The sequence below is a fragment of the Rattus norvegicus genome, chromosome 17, assembly GCF_021556685.1.
Source record: "Rattus norvegicus strain SHRSP/BbbUtx chromosome 17, alternate assembly SHRSP_T2T, whole genome shotgun sequence".
NCBI lineage: Eukaryota > Metazoa > Chordata > Mammalia > Rodentia > Muridae > Rattus > Rattus norvegicus.
Window position 1 is genome coordinate 72,088,335 of NC_141550.1, and position 20,974 is coordinate 72,109,308.

At 39.1% G+C, this 20,974-nt stretch overlaps 1 pseudogene; it reads right to left on the reverse strand.

Annotated features, from left to right (window-relative positions):
* Positions 1-19,277: 19,277 nt before the first annotated feature.
* Positions 19,278-19,446, reverse strand: LOC148000262 (U2 spliceosomal RNA; annotated as a pseudogene).
* Between the last annotated feature and the right edge of the window lie 1,528 nt (positions 19,447-20,974).

Genomic DNA, 20,974 nt, shown 5'->3' on the forward strand with positions numbered 1-20,974 from the left:
TTGAGGATAGTTTTAGCTATCCTGTGTTTTTTGTTATTCCAGATGAATTTGCAAATTGTTCTGTCTAACTCTTTGAAGAATTGGATTGGTATTTTGATGGGGATTGCATTGAATCTGTAGATTGCTTTTGGTAAAATGGCCATTTTTACTATATTAATCCTGCCAATCCATGAGCATGGGAGATCTTTCCATCTTCTGAGGTCTTCTTCAATTTCCTTCTTCAGAGGCTTGAAGTTCTTATTGTACAGAACATTTACTTGCTTTGTTAAAGTCACACCGAGGTACTTTATATTATTTGGGTCTATTATGAAGGGTGTCGTTTCCCTAATTTCTTTCTCGGCTTGTTTCTCTTTTGTATAGAGGAAGGCAACTGATTTATTTGAGTTGATTTTATACCCAGCCACTTTGCTGAAGTTGTTTATCAGCTTTAGTAGTTCTCTGGTGGAACTTTTGGGATCACTTAAATATACTATCATATCATCTGGAAATAGTGATATTTTGACTTCTTCTTTTCCAATTTGTGTCCCCTTGACCTCCTTTTGTTGTCTGATTGCTCTGGCTAGAACATCAAGAACTATATTGAATAAGTAGGGAGAGAGTGGGCAGCCTTGTCTAGTCCCTGATTTTAGTGGGATTGCTTCAAGTTTCTCTCCATTTAGTTTAATGTTAGCAACTGGTTTGCTGTATATGGCTTTTACTATGTTCAGGTATGGGCCTTGAATTCCTATTCTTTCCAGGACTTTTATCATGAAGGGGTGTTGAATTTTGTCAAATGCTTTCTCAGCGTCTAATGAAATGATCATGTGGTTTTGTTCTTTCAGTTTGTTTATATAATGGATCACGTTGATGGTTTTCCGTATATTAAACCATCCCTGCATGCCTGGGATGAAGCCTACTTGGTCATGGTGGATGATTGTTTTGATGTGCTCTTGGATTCGGTTTGCCAGAATTTTGTTGAGTATTTTTGCGTCGATATTCATAAGGGAAATTGGTCTGAAGTTCTCTTTCTTTGTTGTGTCTTTGTGTGGTTTAGGTATAAGAGTAATTGTGGCTTCGTAGAAGGTATTCGGTAGTGATCCATCTGTTTCAATTTTGTGGAATAGTTTGGATAATATTGGTATGAGGTCTTCTATGAAGGTTTGATAGAATTCTGCACTAAACCCGTCTGGACCTGGGCTCTTTTTGGTTGGGATACCTTTAGTGACTTCTTCTATTTCCTTAGGAGTTATGAGGTTGTTTAACTGGTTTATCTGTTCCTGATTTAACTTCGGTACCTGGTATCTGTCTAGGAAATTGTCCATTTCCTGAAGATTTTCAAGTTTTGTTGAATATAGTTTTTTATAGTAAGATCTGATGATTTTTTGAATTTCCTCTGAATCTGTTGTTATGTCTCCCTTTTCATTTCTGATTTTGTTAATTTGGACGCACTCTCTGTGTCCTCTCGTTAGTCTGGCTAAGGGTCTATCTATCTTGTTGATTTTCTCAAAGAACCAACTTTTGGTTCAGTTGATTCTTTCTATGGTCCTTTTTGTTTCTACTTCGTTGATTTCAGCTCTGAGTTTGATTATTTCCTGCCTTCTATTCCTCCTGGGTGTATTTGCTTCTTTTTGTTCTAGAGCTTTTAGGTGTGCTGTCAAGCTGCTGACATATGCTCTTTCCTGTTTCTTTCAGCAGGCACTCAGCGCTATGAGTTTTCCTCTTAGCACAGCTTTCATTGTGTCCCATAAGTTTGGGTATGTTGTACCTTCATTTTCATTAAATTCTAAAAAGTTTTTAATTTCTTTCTTTATTTCTTCCTTGACCAGGTTATCATTGAGTAGAGCATTGCTCAATTTCCAAGTATATGTGGGCATTCTTCCTTGATTGTTATTGAAGACCAGTTTTAGGCCGTGGTGGTCCGATAGCATGCATGGGATCATTTCTATCTTTCTGTACCTGTTGAGGCCCGTTTTTTGACCAATTATATGGTCAATTTTGGAGAAAGTACCATGAGGAGCTGAGAAGAAGGTATATCCTTTTGCTTTAGGATAGAATGTTCTATAAATATCCGTTAAGTCCATTTGGCTCATGACTTCTCTTAGTCTGTCGACATCTCTGTTTAATTTCTGTTTCCATGATCTGTCCATTGATGAGAGTGGGGTGTTGAAATCTCCCACTATTATTGTGTGAGGTGCAATGTGTGTTTTGAGCTTTAGTAAGGTTTCTTTTACGTATGTAGGTGCCCTTGTATTTGGGGCATAGATATTTAGGATTGAGAGTTCATCTTGATGGATTTTTCCTTTGATGAATATGAAGTGTCCTTCCTTATCTTTTTTGATGACTTTTAGTTGAAAATTGATTTTATTTGATATTAGAATGGCTACTCCAGCTTGCTTCTTCTGACCATTTGCTTGGAAAATTGTTTTCCAGCCTTTCACTCTGAGGTAGTGTCTGTCTTTGTCTCTGAGGTGTGTTTCCTGTAGGCAGCAGAATGCAGGGTCCTCGTTGCGTATCCAGTTTGTTAATCTATGACTTTTTATTGGGGAGTTGAGGCCATTGATGTTGAGAGATATTAAGGAATAGTGATTATTGCTTCTTGTTATATTCATATTTGGATGTGAGGTTATGTTTGTGTGCTTTCATTCTCTTTGTTTTGTTGCCAAGACGATTAGTTTCTTGCTTCTTCTAGGGTATAGCTTGCCTCCTTATGTTGGGCTTTACCATTTATTATCCTTTGTAGTGCTGGATTTGTAGAAAGATATTGTGTAAATTTGGTTTTGTCATGGAATATCTTGGTTTCTCCATCAATGTTAATTGAGAGTTTTGCAGGATACAGTAACCTGGGCTGGCATTTGTGTTCTCTTAGGGTCTGTATGACATCAGTCCAGAATCTTCTGGCCTTCATAGTTTCTGGCGAGAAGTCTGGTGTGATTCTGATAGGTCTGCCTTTATATGTTACTTGACCTTTTTCCCTTACTGCTTTTAATATTCTTTCTTTATTTTGTGCGTTTGGTGTTTTGACTATTATGTGACGGGATGTGTTTCTTTTCTGGTCCAATCTATTTGGAGTTCTGTAGGCTTCTTGTATGCCTATGGGTATCTCTTTTTTTAGGTTAGGAAAGTTTTCTTCTATGATTTTGTTGAAGATATTTACTGGTCCTTTGAGCTGGGAGTCTTCAGTCTCTTCTATACCTATTATCCTTAAGTTTGATCTTCTTATTGAGTCCTGGATTTCCTGTATGTTTTGGACCAGTAGCTTTTTCCGCTTTACATTATCTTTGACAGTTGAGTCCATGATTTCTATGGAATCTTCTGCTCCTGAGATTCTCTCTTCCATCTCTTGTATTCTGTTGGTGAAGCTTGTATCTACAGCTCCTTGTCTCTTCTTTTGGTTTTCTATATCCAGGGTTGTTTCCATGTGTTCTTTCTTGATTGCTTCTATTTCCATTTTTAATTCCTTCAACTGTTTGATTGTGTTTTCCTGGAATTCTTTCAGGGATTTTTGCGATTCCTCTCTGTAGGCTTCTACTTGTTCTCTAAGGGAGTTCTTCATGTCTTTCTTGAAGTCCTCCAGCATCATGATCAAATATGATTTTGAAACTAGATCTTGCTTTTCTGGTGTGTTTGGATATTCCATGTTTGTTTTGGTGGGAGAATTGGGCTCCGATGATGCCATGTAGTCTTGGTTTCTGTTGCTTGGGTTCCTGCGCTTGCCTCTCGCCATCAGATTATCTCTAGTGTTACTTTGTTCTGCTATTTCTGACAGTGGCTAGACTGTCCTATAAGCCTGTGTGTCAGGAGTGCTGTAGACCTGTTTTCCCCTCTTTCAGTCAGTTATGGGGACAGAGTGTTCTGCTTTCGGGCGTGTAGTTTTTCCTCTCTACAGGTCTTCAGCTGTTCCTGTGGGCCTGTGTCTTGAGTTCACCAGGCAGCTTTCTTGCAGCAGAAAAGTTGGTCTTACCTGTGGTCCCGAGGCTCAAGTTTGCTGGCAGGGTGCTGCCCACGGGCTCTCTGTAGGGGCAGCAACCAGGAAGACCTGTGCCGCCCCTTCCGGGAGCTTCAGTGCACCAGGGTTCCAGATGGCCTTTGGTGTTTTCCTCTGGTGTCTGAGATGCATGTACAGAGAGCACTCTCTTCTGGTTTCCCAGGCTTGTCTGACTCTCTGAAGGTTCAGCTCTCCCTCCCATGGGATTTGGGTGCAGAAAACTGTTTATCTGGTCTGTTTCCCTCAGGTTCCGGAGGTGTCTCAGGCAGGGGTCCTGCCGCTCCTGGGCCCTCCCCCACGGGAGCCCAGAGGCCTTATACAGTTTCCTCTTGGGCCAGGGATGTGGGCAGGGGTGGGCAGTGTTGGTGGTCTCTTCCGCTCTGCAGCCTCAGGAGTGCCCACCTGACCAGGCGGTGAGGCCTCTTTCCCAAGGGGTCTGGGAGCAGAGAGCTGCTGCGGGCCGGGATCCGCGGGCGTGGGACTTCCGGTAAACACAGAATGTGCCCGGTCCTAGATGAACTCTGCCTCTGTGTGTCCCGATCTCACCAGGCAGCTCTCTTGCAGCAGACAAGTTGGTCTTACCTGTGGTCCCGAGGCTCAAGTTTGCTGGCGTGGTGCTGCCCACGGGCTCTCTGCGGCGGCAGCAACCAGGAAGCTATCTAATATCTTTTAACCTCTAAACTCTTAATGTGACTCCTTGACATAAAGTATGTTCTGTAGCATTTCTTTTTTAACTCACAGATTTCATAGACCTAGTACCTAAGTCATTATTAGGATTCTGAAAACTAGATAGCACAAGGAAAAGGGCATGCACAAAATCACAAGAGACTGAATGATATGAATATGAATATGAATCCCCCATCATTTCCTATGCTAAGCTTTTCACTCAACACATTGCTTCACATCGTATCAACTAGGTCATAATGAAAGAACCCATTAAACCCTTCACTGACATCTCAATAAACTATGTCTGAGTAATTCATTTTCTTTGCCTAAGCCCATCATTTTGTTCCCATCAACAGTGGATTCTCGGTGAGTATAAATTTGATCATGGCCTTACTCAATAAAAGCTATATGCAGAAATGACATCAGACCTTGTGCAAAGACTTCCAGTTGCCTTATACCAATCCAATGTGCTCAGTCCAACACCTGGGAGGCACTGGACAAACGCCAGCAACATCGGTCTCACAAAAGGTTCAATATCTCTGTTATCCACTGTTACGGTTTTCAAATGATGCCACTCATTGGAAAGAAGTACTGGTTGTCATACAGGAGAAATCAGACAGAATCTTTAAGCCAACACAGCATTTCAGAAAAGTATACATAATGTTGATGCAATTGACCCACAGTTGTATGTTGTGAAACTAGAGTTGCCTGGATAATGAGAACCATGAAACTTTATATCTTAAACTATACTCCCCTGTCACACTAAGCCAGATATTCTGAATGCTTTAAGTGTATAATCATCCAATTGACTTTTTAAAAACATATATGTCTATTTTCCCTTAACGATATTTTTTCTATATGCATTGTTCAGTTAACTCTTTCCTCATGAGGAGTGTCTCTCTTCTGCTTTCCCCATCATCTTTTCGGCTAAGCTTATTTGTGTCTTGGGTCATCTTTTCAGCCTAAATTCATACACTGCACTTTGAAAACATGGACTCAATATTCAAATATCTTTTAAAAATGTAAGAGAAACTTGCAGACATTAGTCAACGTTCGCTCAATCACCAGCTCTGTGGCCGTCAGATTTAAATGTGTTTTCCCATCAGCATTTCTACTTGGCAGCATTTTCTGTCTTACCAAATCAATAGAGGAATCACTCATTGTTTATCCGATTATTCAAATGCAGAGGTGCAACTATTTTGAGAAGGGGCCAGAGGGAAAGTCTATGATAAGAGTTAATTGCTCTTCTTTTACTATTGAGATCGTCTGTTCCATTTAAGATTGTCAAAAGTGGAATAGATGCTTAGCTTCTCTGGCCAACGATGAATATTGTTTTGAATCCTAGGTCTTCTTACTAAGCTATTGCAGACAAGTTAAAGATATAAAGTAAAAATAAGATTTGTTCCTTGATATAGCTGTAAATCTGCCACATCTATCAGCCTCTCAACATTTATATGTAGGGATGTGATATTGTATATATTTCAAATAAAATCGTCTTTATTCACATATTTATTTTGTAGTGTTAATAGTTTGTTACTATTGCATTTGTCAATATTAATATCTTCAGCTTATTGGGCAGGTGTTTATGTGTGTTTATATTTGGATGTGCTTTGTCAGTGTGTGTGCCTGTGTGGAAAACAGTGTCCCAATCTTGGCTGTTTTTTCTCAAGTGCTACCTATTGTGATTTTTGGGAGATACAATCTCCTACTTGCCTGAACTTGCTAATTAGATCAGGCTGGCTGTCCTGTACCAACCTCTAATTTCAGGTCAATCTCAATACTCAGATCATTCTCTATGTTCATACATGTAGCTTTTATCATGTGAATTCTGGGAACCGAACATGCCAAGCACTTCGCAAATTGAACCATCTTCTAGCTTTTGTTTACTGAGGAGATCTTTCAAACTGGGAACCCCAAAGTTAATTAAGAACTGTTCTGACAAAGCTTCTCAGGAGACAGCTATATCAGGCTCTTCTTGTCAGCAAGCACTTCTTGGCATCTGAAACAGTGTCTGGGTTTGGTGTCTGCATATGGACTGGATACCCAGGTGGTACAGTCTCTGGATGGACTTTCCTTTAGTCTCTGCTCCACATTTTGTCTTCATGTTCCTCCCATGAGTATTTTGTTCCCCCTTCTAGAACTTTTGTCTTCCTTCTTTTAGAGCTGACAAATACATAGGTGGATGATCTCAGTGAACCATTGGACTGAGAACTGGGTCCTCAATGGAGGAATTAGAGGAAGGACTGAAGGAACTGAAGGGGTTTGCAATACCATAGGAGGAACAACAATATCAACCAACCAGTCACCCCAGAACACCCAGGAACTAAACCACCATCCAAAGAGTACACATGGAGTGACCTATGGCTCCAGCCACATATGTAGCAGAGGATGGGCCTTGTTAGGCATCTATGGGAGGAGAGGCCCTTGGTCCTATGAAGGCACGATGCCCCAGTATAAGGGAATGCCAGGGCAGGGAGGACTGAATTGAGTGGGTGGGTTGGTGAGGCCTCACAGAAGCAGGGGGAGGGGAGATGGGATAGGGGGTTTCCAGAGGGGAAACCAGGAAAGGGGATAACATTTGCAATGTAAATAAATAAAATATCCAATAAAAATGGAAACTTGAAATATAAAAAATTCAAGACAAAAAACAAACAAAAAAAAGAAAGAAAGAAAAAGAAAAAAGGAAGAACTATTCTGAGTAGTCTGAAGATTCCCTGGAAGATTCGATACTCAGTGTTCTTTGATGAGCAGGTTGGCAGAACACGGATACAGATAATTTTGGAGCCAAATGTTCTATTTGGTGTTATTATGCTAGCCCTTTAATTTTTGTGTATTTTGAAACGTATTTACGATAGCAGAATATCATGTTCTTGCCAAACATTTATCGTTGCTTGTGGAATTTCAGAGGCATAGCCTACAGTACAGTCACATCATTTACTCCTCAGGAGGCTGTAAGTGAGAAAAATATGTTTATAAATATATTCATCTTGTTGTGCAATTTTAACATACATTTCACTTTTTTCATTTTGTCTAGATGTGTGTGTGTGTGTATGTGTGTATGTGTGTGTGTGTGTGTGTTTGTATATACATGTTTACATGTGGATGGATACTCTTGTGTGTGTGTTTCTAATAAAAACTGTTTTCAAGCTTTTAACAAAGTGGAAAAAGACATGGTTTCAATAAAAAATTAAAGTTGTTTATAAAACCTATTTCTTTTTTTTTTTTTTTTGGTTCTTTTTTCCGGAGCTGGGGACCGAACCCAGGGCCTTGCGCTTCCTAGGCAAGCGCTCTACCACTGAGCTAAATCCCCAGCCCCCATAAAACCTATTTCTTAAAATGAAATATTTGTTTAACTTCATATGGTTATTGAGAAAAATTGCTTCTCGAGTTGTAGAAAGTGTTAGTGTATATATTAAGCAACATTTTAAATGCTGTAATATATTTCTTTGATTTGCTTTGAGTATGATATAATTGATTGCTTTAGGCAAGTCTTCTTCTGTAGTTGCGATCGGCCTAGAACTCGCTTATGCCACCATTAAACTAGTGTTGATCTCTTGCCTGGTTTCCCAAGCCCAAGGATCGCAAGGCTGGCTTCGTGCCTCGTTTCTCAGTGTCATTTATGTTTGTGGAAATGTTGCAAGAAGAACCCAGAATTTTCCAGCACGTTTTCCTCTGGGGTCACCAGATGTTCCCACAGAGCCTTTGTTCTAATCCCCTCTTGTTCTTGTACCTAAGAACATATTTTATTTTTCTAATACTTTTGAAAGGATGCTGCACATAAAATATCCCAACATAAATATCTTTTAGCTGGAAACAAATTTCTCATACAAAGGCACAATCTGTCAACTCAGGAAATCAGTGTTGGCGCAATGCCAGTCTTTCACAGTCAGACCTCTTATGGGTTTTAGCAATTGCCCCTATAAATATTACACACACACACACACACACACACACACACACACACACACACACACACCACGAACACAAACCACCACAACTGTAACCACCATCACCACCACCACCACCACTAATCAATATGATTGATCATGGGGTTGCCTGGCCTGTCTAATTTTCTTTAATTTAGAACAGTTTTTGAGTCATTATGTAATTGATTATATTATTATGGTAGAATAATATTTAACTATTTTGCTATATATTCTCAGTATGTATTTTAGCTGATGTTTTCTCATGGAATTTTTTTACATAAATCATAGTAATATCACAAAACTGAGCATGTTATAAGGTAACCAACACCAGTTAACCCCATTCCTACAGTGATACTTTTCCAGTCATAAAGACAAATGACAATTTTATAAATGAGAACTAGGTACTGAAAACTATGTCAAAGGCAGGTAATTCCATGTTACTTTTAAGATGTGTGGAGTTATTTCATATTATAGAGAAGTATCTAAAACATATAAAAGCATATAATTATATTAGGTTTTAAATTTTTAAAATTTGTTCCCATTGATATATGTATTCACTTTAAATCCCAATCTCAGCCCCTAATGCAAGATCTCCCTTACATGGCCCCTACCTCCCACCCCTCTTTCCCCTTCTCTGAGAAGGGTGAGGTCTCCCCTGAGACACTTCAAGTCACTGCAGGACTTGGTATGTTCTCTCCTACTGAGGCCAGCCAAGACTGACCAGTTAGGAGGACAGGACCCACAGGCAGATAACAGAATCAGTGTAAGCCCCTGCTCCTGTTGTTATGGGACTGCCATGAAGACCAAGCTGCTTATCTGTCATCTCAGTGCAGGGGGCCTAGGTCCAGCCTGTATGCTTTTTGGTTGGTGGTCCAGTCTCTGGGAGCCCCCAAGGGTGCAAGTTAGTTGACTCTGGATTTTTCTAGTTCTATCTATTTGGTTGCAAGTATCATGACGCCCATGTTTTTTTAATAGCTGAGTAGTATTCCACTATGTCAATGAACCACAGTTTCTTTATCTATTCTTTGGTTGAGGAACACATGGATTGTTTACAGTTTCTGACTATTAGAAATAAAACTGCTACAGTAGTTGAGCCATTGTCTTTGTAGTATGTTGGAGGATTTTGGGGATATGCCCAGGAGTGGTACAGCTGGGTATTGAGGTAGGCCTATTCTCAATTTTCTGAGAAAATCCCGAATTGATTTCCAGAGGAGCGGTACAAGTTTGCTCTCCCACCAGCAATGGAGGAGTGTTCCCCTTGCTCCACGTTCTCTCTACCAAGTGCTTGAGTTTATAATCTTGACCATTCTGACAGATGGAAGATGGACTCCTAGAGTTGCTTTGATTTCCATTTCTGTTGTGGATTTGGTCTAATGCTTGTATTCTATTCATTGAGTTCTAAAACTTGCTTGAAGATACACATGTAAGGCACTGAGGGTCCCTGCCCCCAGTTGGTTCTGATTGGTAAATAAAGTTGCCAGCAGCCAATGGCTAGGCAGTGAGACAGAGGTGGGACTTTAGGATTCACTGGCAAGGGGACCAAGAGACAAAATGGAGTTAGAACCACCATGCTGGGAAAGGAGTAAAGACTAGGCCTGAGGGGTACAGAAGAGAATATGTATGAATCATGTAAGCGCTTGGGAAAAGCAGCTCCACTCCTTTCCCCCACTGGACAACAAAGACGGAATATAGATTTTAGTAAATAATAACTAGGGAGGGGAGGTGTTAGTTAGCCACATGGAAGTTTGGAAGTGCCCAGGCATTGAAATGTTTAAGGCACATAAAAATAGAAGGCTGCGTGTGTGTGTGTGTGTGTGTGTGTGTGTGTGTGTGTGTGTGTGTGTCTTTCATTCAGGAGCCCAGAACATTGGGATAGGTAGCTAGGCATGCACTACCACCAGGGCGATCTGAGTGGAGTTTAATTGGTGATGGCAGTACATTTCCCTGATGACTAAAGTCATTGAACATTTCTTTGATTGCTTCTTGACTATTAGAGATTCCACTGTTGAGAATTCTCTGCTCATCTCTGTACTCTATTCTTTAATTGGATTACTTGGTTTATTGGTGTTTAACTCCTAGAGTTCTTTATATATTTTGGGTATTAGCCTTCTGTCAGGTGTAGGGTTGATGAAGATCCTTTCCCAATTTCTAGTCTGCTCTTTTGGTTTTGTCCTATTGACAATGTCCTTTGACTTCCAGAAGCTTTTCAGTTTGATGCGGTTCCATTTATCAATTTTTTTTATCTGAAAGCCTGAGCCATTAATGTTCTGTTCTGGAAGTTGTCTCCTGTACCAATGTATTCAAAGCTATTTGAAATAGAAGTTCCTGGTTGTGTCATGTGATGCTGACTCATGGTGTTTTTCCAAGGCAGACTCATTTGATGTTTTATGGAGGCAAGACCTGTGGGAGGACCTGTGGTATTTCAAGAGAGTAGAAGTGGGACTCCAAAGACAGGAGCAGCCCACTTGCATAGCTACCTGGGCAATGCTTCTTTGGTCTTGCATCTTAAGTGATCTTCCCTTCATTGAGAGGCATGGCAGAAAACTCCTGGCATTCTGGCTGGTCCTGTTTGCTCCTGCTGACTCACGCTAATTCAGTGGAGGCCTCTAGGTTTCTACTATTGTTGATTGATCTTGGGTGACACTTTTGAACTGGACTGTTGGTGACACTACTGAACTGTACTACAGCTATCCTGACACACAGAGATGGGAATCACCCAAAGAACTACTTCTAAATAGGTCTACATCCCCTTATCCCATGTATCAGCCTTTCTCTCCTACATTTGAACATTGAGCTAGAACTAAAGGAGAGAGAGAGAGAGAGAGAGAGAGAGAGAGAGAGAGAGAGAGAGAGAGAGAGTCCTTATTAAAGTAAGTTTTGAAAAATCTAAGCCTAGAGCTATTTCCCACTTTCTGTTAAATTTAGTGCATCCGGTTTCATGTTGAGGACTTTGTTACAATTGAACTTGAGTTTTGCTCAGAATGTTCAGGGTACATTCTTCTACATGCGAACATCCAGTAACACAAGCACCTTTTGTGGAAGACGTTTCCATTTTTCCACTGCATGGTTTTCATTTGTCTGTCAAAAATAAAGTGTCTGTAGCTGCATGGCTTTATTACAGGGTCTTTGATATAATTCCTTTGCTGAACCTGCTTCTATACCAATACCATGAAGTTTTTAATATTATAGCTTTGTAACAGAGCTTGAGATGGTGATACATCCAGAGTTCTTTTATTGTACAGGATTGTTTTAGCTAGCCTGTAACTTTTATTTTCCATATGAAGTTGAGAATTGCTCTCTCGATGTCTGTAAATATTTGAATTGGAATTTTTATGGGAACTGCATTGAATCTGTAGACTGCTTTTGGTAAGATGGCCATTTTCACTGTTGATCCTACATGATGACGGGAGAACTTTCTATCGTAAGATATCTTTTTTGATACCTTTCTTCGGAGCTGGAAGTTCTTGTTATACAGGTCTTTTACTTGCTTGGTAGGATTACGCCAATATATTTTATATTAACTATAGCTGTTGTGAAGAGTGTTGTTTTCATGGTGTCTCGCTCAGTCCATTTATCACTTCTATAAAGCAGAACTACTGATTTTTTTGATATATTACCAAGAAGCTTAATTTAAAAAATTAGTAAGTTTACCACGGTGTCCCAGTGAGGGAATTTAGATACAATAATCGAAGGTAGACAGCATATAGAGTCTTTTCTATGCTCAGTATCCATTTTCAAAGATAGCAAATAAGTGGAATCAATAAATAGATTGCAGTGTTAAGCATGCTTAGCTGTTTTTAAACAATAATTTTTCATGGACAGTAGCCAAGTAAATAGTCTATGATAAGAGACACTGCAGGAAGAACATGCTGTGCTGACTTTAGTTAACTCACGAGACACAGATATCGCAACTTTTTAATAAACATCGATATATCCCTTTTAGGCATGAATGTTTTATCACTCTACATTTAAAGAAAATGTAAAATGGCTGATTTTGTAACTATGAATAATAATCATGGGTAGATACTTAATTTGCTGAAACTTATACAGAAAAAAAATTTAGCACACTAGGTTTACTTAATGGATGAAAAATTTTTAGACTTAATGATTATTATCCTTTAATGCATTTTTGTTTTTTTATTTTTTAATTTTCTTTTTAAAATTATTATTAAATTAAAATTATTATTATTATTTTATTTATTTACATTTCAAATGTTATCACCCTTGCAAGTTTCCCCACCACAACCTCCTATCCCATCCACCTCCCTCTGCTGCTGTGAGGGTGATCCCCCACTCACCCACTCATTCCCACCTCATAGTCCTGGCACTCCCCTACACTGGAGCATCAAGCCTTCACAGGACCAAAGGCCTCCTCTCCCATTGATGCCAGATAGGGCCATTGTCTGCTACATATTGAGCTGAAGTCATGGGTCGCTCCATGTGTACTCTTTGGTTGGTGACTTAGTCTCTGGGAGCTCTGCATCCGGTTAGTTGATGTTGTTGTTCTTCCTGTGGGGTTGCAAACCCCTTCAGCTCCTTCAGTCCTTCTCCTAACTCCTCCAGTGGGGTCCCCGTGCTCAGTCTGATGGTTAGCTGCAAGCATCTGCATCTGTATCAGTAAGGTGCTGGCAGAACCTCTCAGGAGACAGCTATATCAGGCTCTTGTCAGCAGGCACATCAGCAATAGTGACTGAGTTTGGTGTCTACATATGAGATGGATTCCCAGGTGGAGCAGTCTCTGGATGGCCTTTCCTTCAGTCTCTGTTCCACACTTTGTCCCTGTATTTCTGTTTGACAGGAACAATTCTGGGTTAAAATTTTGGCAAGGGGAGAGGGGTGGTCCCAATGGCCATGCCTAACCTCTTGATATCGACTCTACAGGTTCTCTCTCCCCTTTGTTGGGTATTTCAGCTAATGTCATGCCCATCGGATTCTGGGAACCTCTTGTTTTCCTGGCGTCTGTGACTTTCTGTTGGCTACCCCCATTTCCCCATCCCCCATTGCTACACACCTCTGTTCAATTTCATGATCCTCTGTATATCTACCCATATCCTCCCACACCTGATACTGCTTTCCCCCCACTTTTTTCCTCTCCCCCTCCTCTCTTCCTCCAAAGTTTCTCCCACCCTCTACCTCCCATGATTATTTTGTTCCCCCTCTAAGCAGGAATGAATTTTCCAATGAACTTCTTATATGATATCAACAGTAGTAAGTGGGGCCAGGCATTACCATGTGGTTGTTTTCTCTAGTCCACTCATATACAAATATTTAAAATTAATTGAATTATTTTATGCAATTGCCTATAGTAATGAATATGTAGTAATTAACCACAAAATGGTCCTAGGTTTTAAGGTACGAAAATATGTTTGATTAACTTTCTTTGCAACACTGAGTACTGGGTATAAATCCTTCCCAATGCCAGTCAAGTACAGGTTACATCCTTAGTACTGGTCAAGTTATTAAATTTTCCATTGTGTGTTTAAAATTGTTCATTTGGGAAGGGGACTGGGAGAGACAGCTCAGTTGATAAAATTCTTGTTATACAAGCACACGGAAGTGAGTTTGGATCCTTGCACTAATTCAAAGGGCCAGATGTGCCAGGCACATCTGTAATCCCAGCACAAATGAGGTAAAGCCAGTTAAATTCCAGAGGCCAATCACTCAAGAAAACCTGGAAGGCTCCTCATTCAGTGCAGTTCTTTTTCTTAAAACTTAAGGTAGAAACTAACAAAGAAATGTCTAATATTGATATCTAGTTTTCACACACAAATACACACTCACTCACAGATACATAGTCACATATTCACCTCATAAAGAAAAATAATTTATTAGAAAATAAATTTTATACTTGCTTGACTATAAAGGAATATTCTTTCCTGAGCTATGCCTGATTTCACCTACCATTCTTGAGGTTCTGCATGAAGTCCTTGACTTAAACCAAAGCTCGATAATGTCTTAGAAGTCTAAAGAAGAAAAGTGGAAAGTTTTCTCATGTTTCTAGAGGTAAATTCTGATTGTAATTGCTCTGTCTTTGTCTTGAATACTGACTTAATATTGAAAGTAGATGATATATATTTCATACATGTGATGTAGTTACTGTATCTTATGACATTTTTACAAGGAGCTATGCCTAAGTCTTAAAAATATGAATAGGCAGGGCAAATCATTATGTTCTTCTGAAAAAATTAGATATTTTAACTATACAAAATAGAGTTGATTTTCAGGGGAGAAAACAGAGCATGGCATTTAAATGCACAGTGCACAGAATTTTTGTGAAGAGGGATAAAATCCGGTATAGTCATATCTGTTCAACCCCAGCACTCTCAACTTGTTATATCCTTAGGATTCTTTAAATTACTGTTGTTTTCTGAATTTTGGGTGAATGATGACTGACTTAACTCTAAGAATTGTTTTAGTGTGTGAGTGTGCACATATGTTGAGGTTAACATGTTTGTGCAAGTGTAAGTATACATATATTTCCTGTATGTGGAGGCTGAAGACAACTTTTCACTTCACATCATTCCATTCATCTTGCTTTGTTTTTTAAAGACAATCTCTTCAGGGCCAAGAAGCCCCTGATTGATTCAGGTAAGATGGCTGTCCAGTGAGCCATAGAGGTCTGCCTGCCTTTGCTTTTCCAGAGCTATGATTCCAAGTGTGAAGTGCGAGGCTTCTCTTTTGGCTGTGGTGCTGAGATTTGAATTCAGGTTCTCGTGGTTTCAAGACAGTTTGACTGAGTTATTTCTCTGTGCTAATATTATTGCTACCAGTTTAGTTTTTTTTTAATGGAATTCCTGAATGTTGGAATGAGTGGTCACCTGGTTCTTATCCCTTCTCTTGGGCTCTTTTCCTTCTGTTGATTTGCCTTATCCAACTTTAATGTGATAGAATTTGGTTTATCTTATTATATTTTATTTTTATATGAGTGAGTAAGTGAGTGAATGAATGAATGAATGAATGAATGAAATATATCACAGGACAAAGGTTATCAACTGAACTGGATATATTAAGCACTCCAGGAAAGACTTTGTGTTCAGGAGTGGCTGACCAACAGGTAATGGACTTTGCAGATTTTGTGTTTGTGTGTGTGCCTGTGCATATGGGTGCCCATGTGTGGTTTAATTGAGTTACAATTTGGTACTCGTTTATTTTTTCTTCTGTGGGTATTTTTAAATTTTGTTTTCTTGCTTTATTTTCAGGGGGATTGTTGTCGTATTGGATTTTTGTTTTTATAGGAAGGAACTGAAGGATGGATGGATAAGGAATGGGGAGGATCTGGAAAGACTTGGAGGAGGAGAAGAATGTTATCAAAATATATTTATGGTTAAAATAATAAAATATAATAAAAAGAACAACATTTGAATGAGATTTAAGTGACAGATGATATTCTCAATCCATTTTGAGTCGGTTAAAGTCATGTGACAGGGTATCTTTAAAGAAGCAGAACCTCCCATGTTTTTTAAGTACATATTAGTAAGTTCAAAGAGAAAAATGGCTATCTACCTATCTATCTATCTATCTATCTATCTATCTATCTATCTATCTATCTATTCACCTATCTATCCATCTATCATTCATCTATCCTTTCCAAGTCTTTTGAAAAAGTGAAACCATATTGAGTGATGTTGTTTAGAAAGTGTGAGAGTTGGGAAAGAGTTTAAAACCAGCTGACACAGCTTCTTGGAGATTAAACTCTGAGGTCATGTTTGTCTCTCAATGGAGAAAATTTTCTTGATCATCTGAGCAACTCTTTTTCACAATAAAATCCTCTAGAAGCATCTTTATTATGTAACTTGCTCCTTGTTTTGTTCAATTCTCTAATTTTCTGATACCTTTCTTTCCTTAGCATCCTCGACTTGAGACTTCTTTACTTCTTGTACTAATCTCCACAGGATTCATGCATTATTCCCCTTTGAAGAATTGTCTGCAGCTGCATTCTGGTAAACTGTTTAAGCATATTCACTCCTGTGCTCTGGAAACTTCAGTGTTCACAGCTCCTTTAGGACTTGCTTCAGGGATTTATAATTGCACTGTAGAGAATATTACTTAATTTTCTCAGTGTCACAATAACACATATTTACAGCTTTTATTAGGAACAAATCAATTGAGATAAATGCTTGAGTTTTTCCAAATGTCGAGTTCATACAAATAGATGTAAAAGCTTTGTTCTAAGTAAATCCATCACCTTGCATATATGAAAGAAATTGGGAAATAGGATTTTAGAAATTAAGATTATGGTTGAAGCGTTTCAGTTATTTAATTCAATGAGGGTTTTGTTGTTTGCTTGTTGTGACACATTATGTATAGACCAGTTTGGCTAAGATTCTCCTGTCTACAAAGTAGAAGATAGGATTGAATTTCTAATTTCCTGCCTTAGTGCCAAAGTGATATATATGTAATATATGTGTGATATGTGTGATATATGTATACGTATGTGCCATTGCCCCTAATTTTATGTAGCACTAAGGTACAACCATTAGACAAGCATTCTACCAATCAGGGTGTATTGTATATCTCAGGATGAGTTTTATGTATACTATTATTAGGACTTGAACCAAGTAATTGTGGTTTCTCAGAGGGTTGTATTACAAGCACAATTCAGATAAGAGGAAATGAGAACAAATGGAGATTACTTTCATCATGCATAAGATGATTTATTTGAACAGAGATTTTATTTTTGGGTTTTTTTTTAATGACATTCTTATTTTGGTTTTCAGATGTCCTTCATAGACGCCTACAAGTCAAATGGCATTTCAAGAGAGAAACCCTCAGAGCTTCTCTGTCACCTCCTTATATACAACAGTAGCAGAGATTAGGAGTCCATTCCACCTCAGTCTGGAGAGCTCGTAAATGAAGTCTTATCAAAGTCCCTTAAAGAGCCTTTTGGTTTTTTTCTATATTGATGATGAAATTCTTTCTGTTTGAAAAATCATTTTCTGTAAAGTATATCATGTAAAATGTAAGCACAATATGTGCATTTCATGTGGTTATTTATAAGCATCAGAGCTTTGAAAAGCCTCTGTTTACATTTGCAAGGAGTCTTCTGTCAGACATCTTTAGGCACACAGTTTTGATGTCTGCATTTGGATACGGTCATAAAATTTCTTTACACACCCTCAAACTGCAATACCATCAGCTAATGGCTGCTTCAATCAGCCACCTGTGCTGCAGGAGCTGAGCCAGCACAGACAAATGGACTCTGGTAAATAAAACATGAAATCGTCAAAAGATCTGTGACAAATGAGAGAAAGCATCCCATGCCCAGATCACGTGAGCAATCAGAGTGCACAGCACACCAATACCAAGTTCCTAATAATGCAATATTCATATAAAAGCCAATTGCACTTCACAGCAGGTCCTCAGCCACGTCTTTGCTTCTCCCTTTGTTGTTTTGTGCTATGTGGTGTTTGTGTGCACGCACATCTGTGTTCAGTGCTAACTTGCCCCCCTGCACGCCATGTTGAAGCCCGGTTGATATCAGGTCATTCTTCACTCTCACCGTTTGCACTGATTTTGGAGACAGTGTCTCGATCACTGAACCAGGATATCACTGGTTTGCTTAGACTGACTGAGCAGAAAACCCCAGGATTGATTTACTTGTTCTGACTCCCAGCACTAAGTTTCAGGCTGCACCCAGGCGTTCTTTATCTCAAAAGATTTATTTATTTTACATATGTGAATACACTGTTGCTGTCTTTGGCACACCTGAAAAGGACATTGGATCCCATTACAGATAGTTGTGAACTGCAACGTGGTTGCTGGGAATTGAACTCAGGACTCTGGAGGAGCAGTCAGTGTTCCTAAACACCCAGCCATTACTCCAGCCCCACCCACCCAGCTTTTTTATGATCCTGACCATCTAGACTCAAGTCCACTTGCCCATGCACCAAACACGTTACCCCTGACTGTCTCCGTAGCTCCTCATCAAGAGGAGCTTGTCTTCATATAAACTAGGTATTATTGTTAAGTAAATACTATGTGGTAATGAACTGAGGGAGGTGGGTCGAAGTTTAAAACTTGAAAAGGAAAAGGTTTGGGAAACATATTTGCACCTAGAATACACATTTACACTATTTAAACTTTGATATTAGAACATAAACATTTAGTATTTTTCAATAAGGCAGAGTATGGTATGTTCTACTTCAAGAAAGAATTATATAGTGTATAATGTATAATATATACACTTTCAGAGGCTACACTCATGAATTCTCAGCAACAACACTATCCAAGCACAAGCTGAATAAGAATGACAGACATGTACACCAAACTGGATGGGGAAAAGCGCATGAAGGCTCAACTCCATACAACAAGCTGTAGACAACTCAGGGAAGCTGGGAACGGGGGAAGTGGTCCCCAGGGAAGAGTGCAGCAATTGGTTGTCTAGACCTAACCAGTCAGGCTTTAAATAGACAAGCTACATTTCTGAACACCCCCCCCACACACGCACACACACACACTCATGCCCACGTGCACACACACACAAACACACACATGTTTGTGTGTATATATATATATGTGTGTGTATATATATTCATGTATATTCACATGTATGTGTATAAACACACACATTCACACATGTATATAGGTCCATATGTGTGTATAAACATATATGTATACAAACATACACATATATATGTATATATATGAATAAGTACATGCACATACATGTATATATGCACATATATGTATATGTATAAACACATATGCATATGTGTGTAAGTATATATTTATACAAATACACATATATGTATGTGTATATAAACACACATGTATATATACATATGTGTGTATAAACATATAGTTGTATACAGACAGACATATATGTGTATATATATATATGTATAGGCATAGACACTTCACTTGATCTTAGCCAAAAGGCCGAGAAGCAATGGCATAGACACTTAAACACAAAGTTGGTTTATTTTCCCCTGTTTTTAAACTTTATTTTTTCCATTTATTTATTTATTTATTTGTTTATTTATTTTACATCATGGTTGCTACACCCCTTTCCATTCCCTGCTTCACAAGTCTCTCCCACCCCTCCCCTTCTCCTCTGAGACTGTGCTTCCCCCTTTCCCTGGTTATCTCCATATCAAGCTTTAGGGACAGCCCCACTCGCTTTGTTGGGGGATGCCATTAAGACTGAGCAGCACATTTCCTGTATATGTGCGGGGAGCCTTGATTCAGCCTGTATATTTTCTCTGAGAGCCCCCAAGGACCCAGGTTAGTTGACTCTCCTCATCTTTCTGTGGAGTTTCTATCCGCTCAGGGCATTCAATTCTTCCCCTAACTCTTCCGTATGGGTTCCCAAGCTACGTCCAATATTTGGCTGTGGGTCTCTGCATCTATTTCAGTCAGCTGCTGGGTGGGGGCTCTCAGGGACAGTTATGCAAGGCTCCTGTCTGCAAGCATAAAAGTGTATCATTAACAGTGTCAGGGATGGGTGCTTTCCCATGGGATGGGTCTCAAGTTGGGCCAGTGTTTAGTTGATCAGTCCCTCGGTCTCTGATCCGTCTTTGTCCCTGCATTTCTTTTAGATAGGGGTAAATTTTGATTCAGATGTTTTGTGAGTGGATTGTAGTCCTTATCCCTCTACTGCTTGGCTACAGGAGGTGGCCACTTCCGGTTCCATATCCCCACCGCTATGCATATCTTCCAGTGTTGAAATTTTTAGTTGTTTTATGTATGAATGGTCATAGATATTATACCTTTTTTTGAGACCAAACAATAACAACAACAGTAACAACAACCAAATTACTGTGAAATTTAATAAAAGATCAGGAATTCCCTGATTCTTGGTTTGTTTGCTTGCTTGTTGAGGAGTATATGTTAAAAGTCTGTGAAAGTAGTTATAAAATTATAAATTATAGTATAATACACAATTTCGAACTCCCAAATATGGCTTTTCTCATAGTACCGAAAGCATCTACTTTCTCATTACTCATCAATCTTCCAAATGGATTTCATTAGATAAACTTTTAACCATCAAAGCATTCCTATGGAATATGGATTAATTTTCAAAAAGCAAGAGCCTGAGGTACAGGAAACAAAGATATTCTTAAAGCTACAAAATGAATTTGCATCTTCCCATGAATTCAAACCAAGCAGTGTGGGCGCAATGCCTCTCCTCCTAGTTACAAGGCTGCAATGGCTCACTGTCCAAGATAAAGAAAAGAGTCTTTATGTCAAAATGTTGGACAAAGCTATGAGTATCAGAGTTCACATTATTCTCCCATCGCTGCTCTTCCTTTATGAGCCTTCTTATACTAATCCACGTAGCCTTACTTTGCAGTTCCTCTTCTACCATAGATTTTTGAAAGATCAAAGCGTTTCAGAAATTCTGAAGCCCCATCAAAATGTAATCCCCTCTGAGAGGGATGGCCATAGCTGGCCTGAAAATTCAAGCAATCCTGCTGTG